This window comes from Cupressus sempervirens, chromosome 11 (genome assembly GCF_028749045.1).
Source record: "Cupressus sempervirens isolate cs-2001-9-10 chromosome 11, ASM2874904v1, whole genome shotgun sequence".
Taxonomy (NCBI): domain Eukaryota; kingdom Viridiplantae; phylum Streptophyta; class Pinopsida; order Cupressales; family Cupressaceae; genus Cupressus; species Cupressus sempervirens.
In genome coordinates, this window is record NC_143128.1 from 225799770 (window position 1) to 225818681 (window position 18912).

Below are 18912 nucleotides of genomic sequence, written 5' to 3' on the forward strand. Positions count from 1 at the left end.
TATTTTTTTCAAACACGTTGGGTATATTTCTTGCTGTTTATATTTTGATAAAATACCAAATCTGAGAGTTGCGGCTTGACATTTGTTGGGTATTAGAAAATCTGAAGATTTCTTTGCCTGTGAGTTCTCCAATTTTGCTCACTGTAACCAAAGTATGAAGCTCTTTACATTTGCACTTGACTTGTGCTGTTGGAGGTAATATATGTTGATTTCCTCTTGATTTCTACTTGTTGTGATTAGTAGATCTGATATGCAATACTCCATTCTTTCAAAAACCTGATTTGGGTTTCTTCAGTAACTCTTTACTCTGCTATTTGGAGGTTATGGCTGTTCTAGCTGCTCATTACTGGTTTTGACGTGAGCATTTTCTTTCATTTGCAGCTGTAAATGATACTACTGGAGGGTTATATTTGATATCTAAGCTGGAAGTTCAATTTTTCATTGTTTCCTCTATCATGTGCTGTTATATTTACTCTTAATTTTAAAATATATGATGACCATACTGGAAGGTCTTGCTGCAACAGCAATTTCCTTGCATTTTCAGTGGAAATTTCCTGTGGCATCTGCTCTCATATTTGTTGCTGTTCATGAATTTGCAAGTTAAGAGTTTCTTGTAAATTGCTCTTTGCTGAATGAAGTGTTGTTTTATATTCACATAAGGATTTTGTTTTCTCGAAAGTCATACTCCATTTTTCCTATGATTCTATGCACCATCTTGACCATGTTTGTCTTTACCTATAACAACTTGTAAAGCCTCATTCCTGGTAGTTTGATTGGAGTTGAGACCAAACCAAAAACATTTTTTTTGAATTCCTATTCATATACTGGTTGCAATATTATTGTTAATGCTGATTGTCATCAGCATTTCCATAGGGACATTGCAGATTCTTTCCAACTTGCATATGAGGAACATGGATGCAAGTACTTGGAGCCCTGAATATTTATTGTCCCAAGAGAGCTGGGTCATAGTCCATATTCCAGAGGCTCATTTTTCTGCCCTTATTCTCGAACTGTTCTGAAAATAGTTGCAGCACAGGATCACTAAGGTCTCCTACCTGTTTGTTAAGAAGAAAATACTCTAATGCCATCAAGATAGAATGCTTTTAAGACTGATAAATGATATGCAACTGTATCTATTTGGAATGAATTTACCCAAACAGCACAAGTGATTAGTAGGACAAGAAATTCCATGAGTTGATATCTTTCAAATCCTAAAATGAGTTCTATCCCATGAAGTTCTAGAAAATTACAATCTTAAAACTTGTCAAGTATGTATTTCTGTGCATTATCTCATTAATTCTATTCTCAATCTTCAGCATGCTTTTGTTTCTACTTGAAAATAGCTCTTTCACTGTAGTAATGTTCTGTGCTGTCTCCATACTTGATCCTTTCTGTAGCAAGTTATGCAATTTTTTTCATCATATTCTCAAACAACTCCCTGAGTGCTGAATTATCCCTTTTGTGATATTTTAAAGAGTATTCTATGAGGTTCGAGCACGAGCTCGTGACGCTCATACTCTACAGCTTTTCCTTATGAAATCAATATGCTTGCTCTTGATTATAAGGAAAGGTTTCATATCAGAAATAATATGTCACTTTAACATTATGCTTTCTATTTTTTCATTTGAGCACTTAAAATACACTTACTGTTTTTGTATGTATTCAGAATAAGAGAAATATGACATGTGCGGGTACGTAGTTGTAGATAATCAGTCATTGCTTAAATCTTTAAAGATCTAACTCCACTCTTTCTTGTGCAAGAGAATGGAAACCAGGAGCTACCAGATTGAGGGCTAGACCAAGAGCGGTAACAAAGAACACTTAACCAGTCAAAGGCTGAAAAGGCAATGACTGGTTACCCCTGACTATTCTCTCATATGTTATACTTTTCTTTTATTCTCAATATGTATAAAAGCAGTAGTTAGACTCACGGCTTGTGCGAGATATTTCATTTCCAACATTTTATTTCATTTCATCTTTGGTAAGATATCAATTGTATATTCGAGAAATGAATGATACAAGGCCATTTATATTCATTTGCAAATATCAAATGAAAAGTACTTTCAACAAATAAAATTTTTAAATTTTCAGCACTGAATTTTAACATGTGTTAAAATTAAGTAACAAAGATCAAAGGTAGATATGGAGTTGAAAACAGCCTCCACATTAAAGAAAAAGGATAAATTGATGAAAAAGCTAAAGGCCGAATTTGGAGAAGGCACAGCAGAGGCAGAGGAGGCAGAAGAAGATGAAGAGGCAGATGATGATGAAGATGAACAAGGGTAGGGGCCACTTGCATTAACCCATGGCATGGGTGACGATGCTGAAGAAGAAGGTGTCGAGCAAGAAATACCTAAAGCTGAATCCAAGAACAAGAAGGCACAAAAACAGCCTGTTGTACAGCCAAAAAGCAGAAAGAAGCCCAGCCAAACCTACAACCAGGGCACATACAAGAGCATCAACTAAGGTGGCAAAGGAATAGGAGAAGCAAAAAGCCATAGAGCAAGGAGGGCCAACAGAGAAAAAGAGAAGAAAATATGCGGTACCCCTAGAATCAGATGAAGAGAGAACAAAATCTCACAATGAACAATTCAGAGTGGTAAGTCACACCACTAAATCTGACCTTGAAAATGTTTGTGATAACATTAGGAATAATGCAGATTTAACTGGATTAAAAACCATTGATTTTAATAAACCAACAATTGAAGATCAGAACATAGTGGAAGAATCTGACTACTCCACTTGAACTGGATAATTTTATGCCTAAGGAGCTAAAGTTCAATTGTTGAAAATAAATGGCATTATTGCCTAAACATGGAGGAGGACATAAGGGAGTCAACATTGGCTCATGTAATGCCCGACCTTACAAAAGGTCAAATAATTAAGGCTAGCAAGAAACATGGGAGCAAGTTTGCACCCAAATACAGAGCTTTTAGTATTTTGCAAAATAAAATAGAAGAAGTGAAAAAGTCCACACAAATGTGGAAATTGATTTATGGGCTAACTACAGCGAAAGAAGGACAAGAAGATCCCTTTGAGGGAAGAAATGATGAGGAAGAAGAGGAAAATGAAAAGGAAGAAGAAACAGAGAAAAAAAAGGAGAATGTAACAGTGGAGAAAGAAGCACAGAAAAGTGATGAGGCAACAGCTGAGAAGCAGCAACAAGAACAGAGTGTCCAAGACACACAATTGCCAACCCCCAGTCCTCCACATGCTACACCTACATCTATAGAGAAAGTCATTGTGAAGGATGTTCCTGATACCTCAAGTCAAAACATCAATCCATTAATTGCAGAGGATCTCAAAAAGATCGTTCACCAAACAACTTTACAATCACTGTTGTGTACAAATCCTGTTTTGGTTAGTGTAGAGGAACTTCAAAAGGTTGTAGCTGAAATTACCAAGGAAAAGGTGAACACACAAGAACCACCTTCACAACCTCCTACAGCTACAAGTGATCAACCACAAGAGCAAGCAGCACAAGATGCATTTGCTAAGGTTGACACTACAGTCACAATAACTACCGAGGAGCAAGCTAAGGAGAAGACAAGACAAGAGGATACCTCTGCTCCTACAGCACAAAGCCAAGGTGCACCACCTCTAATCACCATAATTGATCAAGGTAGAAGAGAAGAAGACAAGGAAGAGGAGAAAACCCCTAAGGAGAAAGAGCAAGAGGCAAAACAAACGTTAGTTAATTTTCCTACTGTAGGGACTCCTACTAAGCAGCTGAGCACTGATGCAGTACCACTGCAAATATCAGCACCAGGCTCGAGCTCCACCAACGTAGCAAGGGTACTTCATTATGGAGACCCTGCACTTGATGAAGAAATAGTCATACCAAGTTATGATTACATGACAATGAACTTAGCACAGATCAATGAAGTGCAAGAGGCACTAGAGAGGAAGAAGAAGCAAGAAATACTCAGGATTGAGTATAGGCAGAGGCAAGCATTAATAGAAATCAAAGACATCTTTCTTGATGCATTCAGCCTACCAGTACCTGATGAAACAAAGCTCATCATGGAGCAATTGTCCAACATCGTGGACCAAGTACAAAATGAAGACCTAGATACTAATGTTAAATTATTAGAATGGTCTGAGAAGAAGTTTCAAATGAAGGTGAATGAGAAGATATCTAGTGAAATAACACTATCACAAGTGGAACTGGCTAAGAAGATAGAGAAAGTGAAAGCAATACTTGAGAATATATTCTCATTGTACTCCAAGTTGTGTGATTACTCATGCTTCACACAAGAAACAAGCCAGAGGATATTGAGCTTGGAGAGGAACCTCAAGATATCTAGCACACAACTACCCAAGGACCCAGCTCAAAGTGAGAAGCATTTTGCCACAACACTTCACACTCAAAAGGAGTTAGCTGTATTAATAGCAGATGAGGCTAATATTAAGGAAGTATTGCACAAAGAGATGGCCATCACCCCATACATGAAAGTATTGCACAAAGAGATGGCCTATGCAGAGAATGTTTTGAAGAAAGATCCAAATCTTTCTACACTAGAAGGCCTAGTACACCTTGCAGCAGAGATAGCCATCTGGCTCAAAGCACTGGAAATAGCACTAGACAATTGGGATGCTTCTCTAAAGATCATCATGGAGGTAAATAAATTTTTTTTGGCTAAGTATTTCATTCATTCATAGGACCCTTTAACATAAGTGTCAAAAGGGGGGAGAAATAAAGAATGGGGGAAATATAATAAAGATAGGAGATAATCTATGTAGATATGGGGGCGATATACCCAAAGGGGGAGATAATAAAATTTTGAGTTTTGAGGAGAAATAAGGAGATATAGCCAAAAGGATACAAAACTACAAGGAAGATGTATAAAAAAGGGGAGCAACAATAGAGTACAAACAGAGCAGACAAGGTAAAGAGTATCAAAAGCAATTGCATGAGACAAATTCAGCATAGAGAATTTTGGATACAGAAATGGCACATCAGCTCAGGGTGAGTTACAAGTTTTTGAGGTACATAGTCTTCTACAAAATTCTAAACAAGTTTTTGAAGTTTTGTATATATGCCAAACATGATGTGTATTATACTCATAGAGATCAGATTCATAATGTTTAGTTAAGTGTTTTTGACACTCATGTCAAAGGGGGAGATTGTTGGTCTCAGATTGGTTTTGACAATTGAGTGTCAACACACTTAACCAATTTCTAAGTTGATGTCGATCTATAGTATTTGCCGAGCCAAAGATTTAAGAAGTGTTGAGTAAATTTCAGGTGTCGAGCAAAGTTCAAGTGCCGAGTCACTATAGGTGCCGAGAAGGGTATAGATGTCAAGCGAGACAAAGTTACTATAGGAGCCGAGCAAGAAAGAATTCCTATTTGTGTCAAGCATTAGCAATCAGTAAGTGTCGAGTAACACAAAATCAACATATGTGTTTGTGCCTTCATAAACTCAGATGTAAACCATTTTTGAGCCGACTCATGATAAATCTCGAAGGATCTAAAAGATAAGATCGAATCTTTTACATTCCCTATGTAATCAGCATGCAACCAATAGGAAAAGTGAAAGAATTGAGTGGGAAAAGCTGGAAGAATATTGATCGTAGATTCATAACTAACCCTAAGACTTTGAAGCCTTTAAAAGGAGGTCGATACCCCATAATTCGTGTGTGTGAGAGTTGTATGGGTGAATGCTAGCAAAGTTCAGAAGGGTATAAGGACTTGGAGAAAGAAGAGCAGCATAGAAGAATTCAATTGGTTAGAACAGAGCATTAGCACTTCGAGCAGAGACATATCAGATCAGAAAGGATCAGATCAGATTGAGCTGAACAAGGATCTGGAATCAGCAATTAAAGATTGCAAGTCATCAGGTCAATACATTCTAATACTCTCTAGCCATTGTATTAGGAATGAAAAATCTATGGAGATAGGTTGGTTTAACAGCCATGTTGTAAGCCTTTCATCAAGGTGCTAAATCCTTTAACAGGGTAGCATTCCAAGTGAGTGTTTGCAAATCCTTTAGACATCACTTTTAACAGAGTGTAAAGCCTTTAACAGGGCAGGCCTTTCACAGGGCAGACCATTGGAAGTGATCAAACTTTGTAACCTTAAATAGTTACATATTGTTGCAGTGACAATTTGTGGGTGTTTTACCTTCTCATTTTAGAGGGTTTCTGGGTGATCAAATCTTGTGTTATCTATTTTCATGCATGTCTTTATTTTTATGTTAAATAGATATGGTAGATGCATGTAAATGACCTCAGTTAAAAGTTTTAGAGGTTAAAGTTAGTTACTTCTGATTCACCCCCCCCTTCAGAAATAAATCTTCCGATGTGTAAATTCCAACTTTTCCTAGTATAACCACCCACGTCAATTGTCAATAACAATAGCAAAAATTTTGGTTATCGCAACAATCATAACCCCTTCTCAAGATGGCAACAGTAATGTCCCCTATTCACAAGGCTTTTAAACCCAATTAACCAACCAAGTGTCTTCACAACTGTAGATAACTATGTCCACTCTTGAAATAACAGCAAAAAATTATTTATGTCATGCCTTGAAACAGACCTAACATTTATTCCTCAATCATTACATCTGCTTCTATGCTTCTAGCTTATACATCCGTGAGATAGCTAAAAGAAGGAAATATTTTGGGTGTCCAACCAAGGTTAAGGGAGATTTACTAATACTCTAGAAGGAATGGATATTCATTTTACATAGTTAAACACATAAATTGTTCTTGGTAAAATTAGTTAAAAATTGAAACTATGAAATTCTAATTCCTTGGATGTCTGAAAATCAATTTATCAATCATTTCACATCATCGACTTCAGTATTAAGATCCTCCCCTATATTTACAAGGCCAAGTCTCTCAAGGTTTAGTAGATTGAGCTGGTCTGAAAACCTAAATTAGCAAATGTTCAATGTTCAATGTTAGCAAATGCTTTAAAATAGTTCATCGTCGATTTAAGCCATAGATACTTTCATGACTAACTCTTTATCTAGAGTAATGAAAGATCAAGATATCTTGTATCATGAATTTAAATAAATAATGAAGGATCAAAATGTATCATGAATGTAAATAAAACGTCTTGAAAGACCTAAGATATCTCGTGTACTGACTTCCCAAACATTGAATTTTGCATTCACCTCTTCCACAAGTTAACTTCAGCATTATGCAAACAACCATTCACCTACCTATTATTTCATTTTTAGTTGATGAGTAACACAGCCCTACAAAACAAAACATAGATGGGTTTTAGCACAACTTAACCTAACCTAATTGTTTCTAGGTGCACATAGCTCAACTCGGAATTTAAATTTGTTGGATAAAGAAAAATCAATCCTTGTGAAGATAAAATGGTCTTCAAGTAAACCTAGATGCATTCTGGTGTGGAAGTGCAGTAGGATGCACACAGGAAGTGCATCCAAAGCATCAGGATGTGTTGTGGATGTTCATAAACAGCTAGGTTGCACAGGTACCTTCCCCCCCCCCCTCCAAACCAAGTTAAGTTCAAACCGGTTCGAAGTTCAGATCCGGTTCAAACTTGGTTCGACTAGGGTCCTTTTTTTTGACACCTAGTTTGATCTGGTTCGAACTGGTTTCAAATCTGGGCGAACCACCTTAAAAAAATTGAACCAAGTTCGAACCCGTAGAGATGGATGGCTCGAAAGTGTTTAGTTAGCAATTTTTTATAATTTTTTGGCATCCATAAAACCTAAAAAGGTGTTATTAATTGGTTTTGTTCCCTCTCATTGTTATTTTATGTTTCTAAATAGGTTATTTTGTCTAAAGGGAGAGCACATAAGTTTTTGAGCAAGCATCCAGTTGTGCAAGGAGTTTGAAGATTGATTTGTTGGTGTTCCTCAAGTGTTTGTGCATCATTCATACACATTTGCAAGCTTGCAATGGCTAGAAAAGGTAAGATCTTATTCCATTTGCTATTGTTTTTGTTTTTGTTTTTTCAATTTTCCATTTCTCTTTCAATCTTCATATGTTCTTGAATCTTTTCCATTATTCCAAAATTTGTCATTTTCTTGCATATAAATTATGAACATGTATCTAATTTTTTGCCATAGGGAAAGAAATGTCATCTACCTCTTCATCAATAGGCAACACCGAACAAAGAATGGAACCCAACTCTGATTCTCCTTTATGGAAGTATGTAGACATTATAAAACCCCTTCCAGGAGGTGGTGCATTCTGTTGGAGATGTCGCAGATGTGGTGTAGAAAGAAATAGTTCTTATTATTGTGTGGTAGGTCATTTATGTGGTTACACTGGAAGAGGAGTCGAGAAATGCCCTAGCAAAAAAGGTGCCCCTATACCAAATCAAACTATGTTAAAATATATTGAAGAGCATGAGGCAGCAGAAGAGAGAGGACGCAGGGCAACAAAGCTCAGTAGCAATAAAAGTAAAAGAGCAAAGGTAATGCAGCCCCCCTCAGATGTTATAGTACAAGACCACTCCTTCTTTAGTACCACAACGGACACTGACACTATATCTGTCCCCATTGTACACAAAAGAAAGGGGGCACTAGAAACTGCTTTTCAAAATAAGGGTCGAGAAATTGACATCAAGGTGGGAAGATGCTTGTATGCAAATGGGTTGTCCTTTAGTGTTGTCCGCTCTCCATTTTGGAAGGACATTTTGAGGGGTGCCAATGAAGCTCCAAAAGGGTATTGTGACCTCGGGTATGAGAAAGTGTGCACCACCTTGTTTGATGACGAGGTCCAACAGATTGAAAATCAATTGAAGCCCATAAGAGATTCATGGGTTGAGACAGTGGTGACAATTGTTTCAGATGGCTATTGTTGGATGACGAGGTCCAACGGATTGAAAATCAATTGAAGCCCATAAGAGATTCATGGGTTGAGACAGTGGTGACAATTGTTTCAGATGGCTAGAAGGATTCCATAAACCATCCCTTGATCAATGTCCTTGTGGTGTCCCCTAAAGGGGCAATGTTTTTGAAAGCAATGGATTGTGAGAGCAAAGTAAAAAGATGGGCCATTTATTGCTAGCACCTTGTTGGATGACGAGGTCCAACGGATTGAAAATCAATTGAAGCCCATAAGAGATTCATGGGTTGAGACAGTGGTGACAATTGTTTCAAATGGCTAGAAGGATTCCATAAACTATCCCTTGATCAATGTCCTTGTGGTGTCCCCTAAAGGGGCAATGTTTTTTAAAGCAATGGATTGTGAGAGCAAAGTAAAAGATGGGCCATTTATTGCTAGCACCTTGTTGGATGACGAGGTCCAACGGATTGAAAATCAATTGAAGCCCATAAGAGATTCATGGGTTGAGACAGTGGTGACAATTGTTTCAGATGGCTAGAAGGATTCCATAAACTATCCCTTGATCAATGTCCTTGTGGTGTCCCCTAAAGGGGCAATGTTTTTGGAAGCAATGGATTGTGAGGGCAAAGTAAAAGATGGGCCATTTATTGCTGATATCCTAATTGGGGCCATTGAACAAGTGTGTGCAAGAAACGTTGTCCAAGTCATAACGGACAACGCAAAGAACTGTAGAGCAGCAGGTTTGCTGGTTGAATCACGATATCAACATATCTATTGAATACCTTGTGTAGTCCATTCACTCAATCTTATGCTACAAAAGATTGGGAACCAAATTGAGTGGATCAAAACAGTGTATGAAGAGGTTGAGGACATACAAATGTTTGTCACAAACCACCACATGACTCAATCTCTTTTTAGGAACTACTCAAAATTGGAGCTATTGAAGGTAAATGAACTTGAACTCAAGTTAGTAATTTAATTTTTAATATTTGACAATTTTTGATTTTTCATAATTTACTTAATTGCCAATGTGCATACTTTTCTAAAATATGTATGTAATAGCTGATAGTGGCATGTTGTGATGATTAAATTGTTGAGTTGTTATCCTTGCCATCAAGGTTCAAATCTAATGGGGATGAGGTCCCCCGTTTGTGGCCTCATTGGTTCATAGTTTCAAGTCAAAGCGTTTACCCCTCTTATGATTATTTTTTATGTAATAGTTATTTTTTGCTCTAATTTATGTCACAGGTTGCTGAGACCTATTTTGCTCTAATTTATGTCACAGGTTGCTGAGACCTATTTTGCATCACATATAATTGTCTTAAGATGGCTTTAATAAGATGCACTTCAAGGTATGGTAATCAGCCACAATTGGGCTGTCAATTGCCAATGTGTATACTTTTCTAAAATATGTATCTAATAGTTGCTTTTTGCTCTAATTTATGTCACAGGTTGCTGAGACTCGTTTTGCATCACATATAATTGTCTTAAGACGACTTGTGCAAGTGAAGGATACACTTCAAGGTATGTTAATCAGCCACAATTGGGGTGTATGGAAGCAAAAGACCATTGAAAGGGCAAACAAAATAAAGGATAGGCTATTGGCTGAGTCATGGTGGGAACGTGTGGAATATCTCCTTAAGATCACGAAGACCATTATGAGCATGCTTAGGTACACTGACATGGATAGGCCTTGCCTTGTAGAGATCTATGATGACATGGATAGGCCTTGCCTTGGAGAGATCTATGATGGCATCGACTCAATGATTGAGTAGATCAAGCAAGATCCACAAGAGACCTTTTTCAAACAAGTGCAAAAAATATTAATGAAAGATGGAACAAAATAACCACTTCATTACATTTGCTTGCCTATGCCTTGACCCCCAAATACTATAGCTCAGAATATTGTGATCTACCAAGAAGGTTGTCACCATATAGAGATATGGAAGTGTCTAACAGGTACCAGGCAGCATTTAGAAGAATATTTCCTGATTATGATATGAAAGATGTAATCATGGATGAGTTCATAGAGTTTGTCAATGCTAGAGGTCTAAGTAATGATGCTCTTCGTCATCGGTTCAAGAAGGATGCTCATGGTTGGTGGTACCTCTATGGCCAAAAATTCCAAACATTACAGCCCCTTGCAATCAAAGTTATATCATAAGTAAGTTTTATTTTTATAAAAATTAGCTCATAGAGTGATTTTAAATTTTTTATAGGATTAAATTAATTCTTTTTTAATTGCTTACCCTATGTTGTCTTTATAGGTTGTTAGTTCTTCTACATCAAAAAGAAAATGGAGCACCTATTCTTTCATCCACTCGGTGAAGCGCAATAGGTTGCAATCAAAAAAAGCAGAGAACCTAGTATTTGTGCAGAACAACTTGCGCCTTCTTTTGCACAAGTGTCAAGAATACAAAAAAGGGGAGACAAAGAAGTGGGATGTAGGTTCAGAGATTGCAGACTTGGATGCTCCACTGTTCGGCTTACAATTGATGATTTTGATGACATTGATGTCAATACCATTGTTGATTCTGCTGCTGATCCCATTGGCCTTAGTGCAAGTAATATTGAAGGTGGAGAAGAAGAAGATGAATATGAAGAACTTAGAACTAAGAATATTAATAGATTCTAAGATTTTTATTCCATTAGTTAAACAATGAATGTGAAACAATGATACTTGTACTTGATATTTTAAATGTTTTGAATCTTTGATGTTGAAGTTGATTGAACTATGTTACTATATGATGGTATGGTCACTATGATATGTTACTATTTATGGTGTTTTAAAGTTTTTGTTATTTAAATGTGTTTATGCTACTATGTTACATTTTAATTTTAACTCATGCTTCATAAAAATGTATATAAACGAACCCAAACCTCTTTCCAAAATTTTGACGAACTTTTCATTCCATTAGTTAAACAATGAACGTGAAACAATGATACTTGTACTTGATATTTTAAATGTTTTGAATCTTTGATGTTAAAGTTGATTGAACTATGTTACTATCTGATGGTATAGTCACTATGATATGTTACTATTTATGGTGTTTTAAAGTTTTTGTTGTTTAAATGTGTTTATGCTACTATGTTACATTCTAATTTTAACTCATGCTTCATAAAATGTATATAAATGAACCCAAACCCCTTTCCAAAATTTTGACGAACTTGCGAACCGGTTCTCAAACTTCAAGCTTGGAACCAAACCCAAACCGGCAACTTAGGTAAATAGTAATAATTTTCTGATTTGCAACGGAATCGTGAACTATTGGTAAACTATCAGATGTCTTGATCAATGGTCAAGCAACGTATATATTGCATCCAAAATCAAAAAAAGATCATGTATCCACACACCCAATTCTCACATCCGCATTAGAATCAAGCAATTAAATAAACAAGTAGTAAAGTTTTGAGTTCTCAAATCATACACTCATACAAATTCTTTTACATATCCCATTTTCGCTTATTTCTACTGTCTCTTTATGTGGATGAAACTAAACTACTATAATGTCCCCGTTTTTGGCTAGTCTGTGCAGTTGATTGAGTTAGCTCATCATAGCGACCCTCGTGAGCTGACAAGGAGTTTTGGGGGTCTCAATTGATTACTTACTATTTTTAGTAAGTCTTTTATGGGCAGTTGCTATTTTTAGTAGCACAATGGATGGCTTGGCAGTTGGTCGTCACCCACGGTTGATCAGATTAATAATTACATGAGATCTTATTTATTTATTCTTTGAGTTGCATTATTATAATAATGTTTATATTATTATAAATAATGACTTAAAGAGATATTTTTAAAAAGTAAGTTGGAAAGTTTCTAGTGTTGAGTTCTTTTGGGAAACTTCCACGTTTTCTGAAGTGGAATTTTATGGAAACTTTTGCCAACAAAAAGCTTATAAATGAAAGCTTTTTTCATTGGGAAAAGCATGCTTGAAAATATATTTGCTTTTTGTGCCTTTTTCCTAACTTCTAAATTGTGAGCCCTTGCTGAAGTATAAGGTCTCGTCTGAGAAGTTCTTGGCATAGGGTTTTGGAGAGTTTACTGGGAATTCTGATTGTGACCTGCAAATTATGCTGAGGAAAATAATTTGCAACACTCTCCTACTATGATTTTAATCTATGTCTTGGAGATTGGATTTGAATTGTTGACAGGACTGGGGGTAGCAAATCAAGGAGTTTGAATTATTTTTTGTGACCTCAAAGAGTTTGATTTGTTTTACCTGGGAGTTTGACGATTGCATATTGGAGAATTCCTATTGCCGTGGAAAACGTATGGCAAATTCTGAAACGGCTTTGGAAGCGTGGTTGCTCAGCAGTATTGGTTGGTTAAGTTGTGAACACTTCCTACAGGCATCTGAAGGTCTGATTGGAGAGAAGCAAGGCTGGATGCTATCCAATTCAGCATTAGCAATTGGAAAATTGAGGAATTCGTGCCTTCCAGCTGGTCTGCGATTTCATTTCATGTTTATACACTTGCACTCCCAGCCACGGCTTGATTGGGAACTCTGTGATTTAGATATCAGAGGTTGTGTCTACCAAATTAAGGGGCCGGTTCACATTGGATAAAGGGTTTAATGCTGCAGAGGCACTCTTAAGCTCCCGATTTAATCCTTGGTATGCAAATTCTTTATATGCTGGGTTTGGGCAGTCATATTTCAGACTGATGCTATTTTCCATATCAGCTGGGCATCCATTTTGAATTGTAGGAAGTTGCAGAGTATCTCACATTTGCAGCCCATGGTTTGGGAGTCTTGCACTCTTCTTATTGATCACATTAAAGGCATCCAAATTATAATCAGGTTCCCCATACTTATATTTGTGTTTGTAATTTCCAGATATGAATTCAATAAAGGTAGACTTCAGCATTGAAGCTTTCTATAGTTGGTTGCAATACGAGTTATGACCTTTTGTCTTCAAAATGTTTTAGAGTTTCATATATGGGTATTCTGAATACAATTACAAGAAATTTCTCACAATTTTGAAGTGGCTTGCAAAGTGTTTGTCAAAATGCCAAATTTCTTAAATTTGTCCAGAAATTGGAGTTATTGAGGTTATAGCCAAGTTGGGGTTTTTACAACTACACAAGACTAACTCTGTCAGGTGAAGTAGTTAAACTGATCTGAATATCTACACCAATATGATGGTAAATAATGTGGTGTAGGTATTTATGAGAATGTTCCTAGCAGGCAACCAGCAAATGCTTCCGATAGTTCTAAATTGTTATGTCTATTGTTCCAGGGACATTTCTTATTCAAATACATGACGCTCATATTTTCATCTCCAAAGACATGATTTCAAGAATCTGCTATAAACAGCCAGTCACATCCCCCTGATTTTAATGGGTAACAAAACAACCCACACATTGTAAAAATTTTATTAAGTCACATGTTGAGATCAATAAAGATTTCACTTGTTTAAACATTGATTAAAGGGCAAATAGGATCCATGAATATAGGAGACATGTAAAGTCTAATAATTGAGAGGAGCTACAAAAATGTAACCACAGAAAATAAAAGCACAGAATGTACAAACTGCATTTTAAACTCCATATCATAAGAAAAGTACACAAAGACAAAATACAGCATTTTTTAAATTCAAAACTATATAAATGTGACACTATCTTCCATGATTATAGTAAGGGAAGAAACAATACTTTGTGCCCATTGCAGATAAGAAGTCCATCAATGTTGCACTGTACTTTGCTAATAGCAACAAAAAAGACAACATACAACATTTTTTAAATTCAAAACTTTATAAATGTATGCAAATGTGACACTATCTTCCATGATTATAGTAAGGGAAGAAAAAATACATTGTGCCCATTGAGATAAGAAGTCCATCAATGTTGCACTGTACTTTGGAAATGACAACAAAAAGACAACATACAACATTTTTTAAATTCAAAACTTAATAATGTATGCAATTGTGACACTATCTTTCATGATTGTAGTAAGAGAATAAACAATACCTTGTGCCCATTGCAGATAAGAAGTCCATCAATGTTGCACTGTACTTTGGAAATAGCAACAAAAACGTCTAGCTTAGACCTAACCTCCAACACAAATTTGAATTGGTGCCCAAACTAAACAATATCATCCCAAGAAACACTCCTTGAATAGACTCCTGCACAAAAAAGAAAAATGCATCAAACCGACTCTCACTCTGTTACAAATAAAGATGAATCAAAATGATAACCATCAAATTGATTTTAATACATATATTATATGGAGGAAAACTAGACAGTCCCCATCAACAAAGTAGGTGATACAGCTCACTTCCATGCACTGCTTCTATTTCAAAAATGTTTTCGCCACCAATGCATTATTTGTTTAAATTTAATCTGCTCTATGAACTGATCATTTACAAACAGTGATGCATTCAACAAAGTAGGTACTACACACTCACTTCCATGCACTGCTTCAAGTAATTAGTGTATCTATTTCAGAAATGCTTGGGCCGCCAATGCACTATCTATTCAAATTGAACATTCCCTATGAACTGCCAATTTACAACTAATAATACATTTTTCTCCTAATAAATATTCATAAGAAGAAAACTATAGTAGCAAACTTGAAGGAAAACTGCAATGATTGAATAAAATGCAATTCCTAAGGTCTGGTCATAGAATACAACACCCCATAACATGAATGAAAGAAGAGCTGGAAACACAAAAAGCTACAAGCCAAAAATTAAATTGATTGAATACAGAGACTCAACAAATATGAAATATCCTATAAAACAGAACAACTCTTACATTCATGGGATAAATTGGAAAAAGGCTAGGAAATTTAGAAGGCAATGTTGAGCTTCTATAGCAGACATTAGAAATTGTCAATTGTATTGAACACACTATACAATACAGTCAGGAAAGACAGAAGACTAGCTACAGCAATGTCAACAAAGTTGAAGTGCATGACACAAAATGTTCAATAAACCTACAATAATGCATTCTATCCTCTACCCTGCACTTGGTGGCTTCAAAACCCAAGTGAGAGAAAACTGAAAGCAAACAATGTTTCAAACACTTGCAATTTCCTTTTGACTAAATAATTTAACGAAATCATTAAGCTAAAAAGCATAGAGCACCACTCAGACAAACAAGAACTTAGAAATACTTTAGAATGCAAATATAAACCTCATGCAGAGTAGCCAGGCTTCAATTATAGGCTGCACTAAAGTCAATCAACTGTTGCAAAAATATTTACCTGAGCGCCCATCCACAGAGACCCCAAAGATTGATGAAACCCTTGTTGAATTCCACAAATACAAAACACAACTGCAAATTCCTACTTGCTAGGATGTATAGCTCCCCTCACTGTTGCCCCATTCAAAACGCAGCAAAACATATACAAAATGCAGCGGAAAAAATGAAAAGAAAAAATTCAAACACAAAAAACTAAATAGAAACATATACAAAATGCGGTGGAAAAACTGAAAAGAAAAAATCCAAACACCAAAAACTAAATAAAAATGTAAAGGAGGCATGGCCATGCCAAAATGCAATGTAAGGCAAACAAAACCAAAAATATTGAATAGGGAACAATCTGCCCTACTTCCGAGTAAACTGCACATTAATAGAAAGTGACATGATGCTTCTTTAAACGGTTGTATCCCATATATGTCCTCGATCTGCTCTCATCCCATGGCCCTGATGTGAGGACCGTTGAGATAAAAAAACTAGACCATCTTTTTTAAACGGTAACAAGGAAATATCGAGACATGCTTTTTTAAACGGATCGTTCCATATATGCACTCGATTTGATGTGATCGTATGGCTGTAATTTGAATATTCGGCTCCCCTATATTCTTTGTAAATTTGGAGTAGTAAAATGCTAGCCGGTTTAATTAAAACAGCCATTCTTTATTTTCGAGAATTTTACAAAATCTTTAAATTCTATAAAATTGAATAAAAAAATTCTTTCATTGTTTAGTTAAAGTTTATAATTTTTGTCAATGTTAATGGGCCTTTGATAGTTGATTCTCTTCCCAAAACGCCTAGTGCTTCATAGTTTATGCGTGATCCAGGGTGGACTAAAATCAACTTTGATGGGGCTTCGAAGGGTAACCCGAGCTCTTCTAATATTGGAGTTTTTGCCAGATCAGATGATGGAGGCATTCTAGCATTCTATGCAAAAAGGGTAGCAGACAAAACAAATAATGAAGATGAGCGTCTTGCAATCATTGAAGCAGTATTGCTAGGAGTGAGGCTTAGCATCCGAAAGCTACACCTAGAAGGAGACTCTCAGATAGTTGTTAATGAAATTGCAAAACGGAGCATGGAGACATGGTATATTGACAAATATATCAAATAGATTAGAACTTTGCTTGATGAAGTGGATCAATTTAAAATAGTCCATGTTTTAAGAGAGGCTAATTCCCTAGCAAACAAACTTTCAAATGTGGGAGCGGCAAGTCCTTTACAAGAGAGCTTTGAAATTAGGGAAGACTTTAGCCAAATCCAACCTTCAAATTTGGACTTGTGAATGACCGTGGACAACATTACAATAGTTGATATCATTTCTTTTGGCATATGTTGTTAATCATCATGAGGGAAATTATGTTGAGGACTAGTAACCTCACCACCCTTTCTTGGTGTCATTTCGGGGATACCCTTATTTTGATATGGAGGTCATAAGTTTGGATGACATAGATAAATTAGCAATCATTTCTTCACCAAAGGTGGTCTTTGTTTGTGGTTAAATAATGAGGTGGTGAACTCTCTACCATCATCGAGATTTTAATGTTACCAGAGGATTTTTGGATGTTGGTCTGTCTGAGTTGGAGCCCTCATCACACCAAACTTCAGAAAGTACTCATCCCATATGCAGATGGAGGCGGGAGTGACAACATACAATTAATAGTTTGTGCTTGAATGATTCCCTCCAAGGTGTGCTTACACAATCACTATATAGGACTCAGCTAGTCCTAGGTTTCTCAAGATCCTAAGCTCACTTATAGGACCCTACAAATCTTGGAAAACCTGGCCTAAGACTTCCCTAACTCAACTCTATCAGTGGGTTTCCTTCTGCTTCACCTTGAGGGGTAACTATCATTAGGGGTGCTTCAAACCTTCACTTTTCCTTAGATGTCTCCAAGGACAATTGCACCATTAAATCATCACAAGTGTTGGAGGGGGTGCATTCATCACTAAGACATTTACTTGACTCCCAAATGACTCCATTTGAATAGGGCATCTAGGCTTTTCCTATTGAGTTCAAGTTTTACTATGGTTTTGGCCTATTAGGCCTAATTAGCCAATTAGCCCTAAACAAAGAGTTTTCCCCAATTCTTTCTCAAAACTTCCAAATAACCCCAAAAAGTAACTTGATATTCAAATACCCTCTTTCGAGACCTTGAAGATTTTTGTGGTCTTAGGTTCCTAGGTCATCCATACAGTGGATTCCTAAAATGTAGGCCTAATAGGGCTAATAGGGATGGATTTGTGTTGATCTCTGATTTCTGCTTGGAAATCTACCTAAACGGATTGGCCAATGTCTAATCTCACTGCTAGGTGTCTATAGGTCTACTATGTCTTTAAAACCATGCTTGCTTCAATGTTATCCCTCTTTCCCCTACACTTGCACATCAATTTTACTCTGTCATACACCTAGCTAGGCACACTGATCTCGCCTAGGGTGTGATGCTAAAAATAGAAAACTTGCTTTCCTCAGCACCTCCTTTGACACAAACAACCTTCAATGGCTTACCTACCATATTCCTTTGGGTGGTGATAATGTCCACGGTGGAGAACTATGGGGAGCAATAAAACCAAAAATTGCCTACTTTTGCCCCAACAACTAGTCTATTTACAAAAAATAAAATTAAAACCTAATCTAATGAACTCAAATCAAATCTAGTACTAAACAAAAATGCTTAGAACTAACAACATTACACAAATCCAACACCAACTCACACCATTCAATCCATATATCACACTTAAACTCAATGCAAACTTATTGTCTCTATAAATCAAAACTCTAAGCTTCTATTCCACTTCCAAAATTCCACTATACCACACACTGCCTTGGGAAAAGGGATCCTAGATGTTTTAATATGCCTTTCCCTTGATTTTAGGCCATTATGGAAACTACCCATAATGATTCTTCGAAAGGAATCCAATTTTGCAAATGTTGACA

General features: G+C 36.4%; 1 long non-coding RNA gene across 3 annotated transcripts in view; it reads right to left on the bottom strand.

Moving 5' to 3' along the window:
- The window catches only part of LOC149528977 (uncharacterized), a 186285-nt gene extending 169802 nt beyond the window's left edge, over positions 1 to 16483 (bottom strand). The window contains exons 1-2 of one of the 3 annotated variants that reach the window (XR_016359037.1): positions 15982 to 16483; positions 14745 to 14899 (exon numbers count right to left, since the gene is read on the bottom strand). This is a non-coding gene — a long non-coding RNA (uncharacterized LOC149528977). The remainder of the gene's footprint in view (positions 1 to 14744; positions 14900 to 15981) is intronic. The other 2 variants (XR_016359039.1, XR_016359038.1) reach the window with 2 other exon arrangements.
- Positions 16484 to 18912: the final 2429 nt, after the last annotated feature.